Genomic DNA, 1,939 nt, shown 5'->3' with positions numbered 1-1,939 from the left:
CTTCCTTAGGTATTGTCTTAATTCAATCGTTTTCCAAAAGTAATCCCCCAATTCTATTTTTTTGTGAATTCTTAGTTTAGTTAATTAGTTAGTTAAAACAAACCCCCTTATTCTTAGGCTAGATAATAAAAAGACAGTTATTACTAGTACTTTTAGTTCCTTTGGGTTTGACAATCTGGTCTTGCTAAAACTTTCCTACTGTTTGATAGGTACACTTGCCTACATTGTGGTAATAGTTAGTTTCAAGAATGATTCTTTATAAATATTTAAAACCTGTCACAGAAAAATCGTGATCAAGTTTTTGGCGTCGTTGCCGGGGAACTAAGATATTAGGAACGCTCAATTTTTATTACTTTAGCCATTTATTTTTCTTACAAGTTAATTATATTATATTATTATTATTTATTAATTTACTTTTTCTTTCTCTTGGCAGGTTTTTATAGTTTATGACTTGAAGAAACCCGTTAGGACCACTACTTTTTGACGAAGAAATCGATCGCACAGTTCGCAGAGACCAAAGAGAAATAAGGCGAAGCTTAAGATACATAGAGAACGAGCAAGAGGACGATATTCAAACCCCAACCGAGGAGATGGCTGAAAACCACGACAATCAGCTACCTCCTGCGATACCCGTTGAACTAGCAAATCAAAATCCTGCTCCTCGTACTATGTATGATTATGCTAAACCTACTTTAATAGGAACTGAGTCAAGTATAGTTAGGCCTGCTATTGCTGCAAATAATTTTGAACTAAAACCTAACACTATTCAAATTATACAACAATTTGTTCAGTTTGATGGTTTACAGGATGAGGATCCAAACACTCACTTGGCAAATTTCTTGGAATTCTGTGATACATTTAAAATTAATGGTGTTTCTGACGATGCCATTCATATTCGGTTATTCCATTTTTCATTGAGGAACAAAGCTAAATAGTGTTTGAACTCGTTACCACGAAGGTCAATTACTACTTGGGAACAAATGACCGAAAATTTTTTATTAAAATATTTTTCGCCGGCTAAAATAGCCAAATTACATAATGATATCTCTTCGTTTATGCAGATGGACTTAGAAACTTTTTACGATGCATGGGAGAGATACAAGGACCTACTGCGAAGGTGTCCTCACCATGGATTACCTCTATGGTTGCAAGTTCAAACATTCTAAAATGGTGTGAACCCCTCGACAAGGCAAATGATTGATGCAGCAGCCGGGGAACCATCAACAACAAAACACCTGAAGAGGCGTACGAATTTATTGAAGAGATGTCACTGAATAACTATCAGTGGCAAGTCATGAAGACTAAGCCAACTAAAACAAGATGCGTTTATAACGTTGATTCGGTTACTATGCTGTCAAACCAGGTAGAACTTCTAAATAAAAAGATTGATGGTTTACTTGGTTCTACTCAGGTACATTCAGTAATGAGGTGCGAGACGAATAGATGAGGAGCATGCACAGAGTGTCAGCCCTTCAACTCTAGCATCGAGGAGGAACAAATCCAATATATGGGTAACAATGACACTAGATCCCAAAATAACCCATATAGTAACACTTATAATGCAGGTTGGAGGAACCATCCCAATTTCTCGTGGGGCAATCAAGGAGATAAAAGACCACAACATCCTCTAAGTTTTCAACAACCACCCTATCAACAGGAAAAGAAACCGAACCTTGAAGAGATGCTGTCTAAATTTTTATCGGTGTCAGAAACCCGTTTCCAAAACACTGAGACAGCACTTAAAAATCAACAAGTGTCGATCCAAGGGCTCGAAACTCAGATAGGCCAGCTGTCCGAACTAATCTCTGAAATACCACAAGGTAGCTTGCCAAGTAATACTGAACCCAACCCAAGGGAACAACTCAATGCGATTAATGTTCAAGATGAAGAAGGATTCGTTGAGCCTGAGCCAGAACCGAGGCAAGAAGCTGTGGTGAGC

The 1,939-nt window shown here is 37.7% G+C and overlaps 1 non-coding gene across 1 annotated transcript; it reads right to left on the bottom strand.

The window, feature by feature from the left end:
- Nucleotides 1-1,029: 1,029 nt before the first annotated feature.
- LOC121205787 (small nucleolar RNA R71) lies at nucleotides 1,030-1,135 on the bottom strand. Its single transcript, XR_005900862.1, has one exon. It is a non-coding gene; the product is annotated as a small nucleolar RNA R71 (small nucleolar RNA).
- Between the last annotated feature and the right edge of the window lie 804 nt (nucleotides 1,136-1,939).

Source organism: Gossypium hirsutum, chromosome A08 (genome assembly GCF_007990345.1).
Source record: "Gossypium hirsutum isolate 1008001.06 chromosome A08, Gossypium_hirsutum_v2.1, whole genome shotgun sequence".
NCBI lineage: Eukaryota > Viridiplantae > Streptophyta > Magnoliopsida > Malvales > Malvaceae > Gossypium > Gossypium hirsutum.
This window is presented reverse-complemented; position numbering and strand designations above follow the sequence as displayed.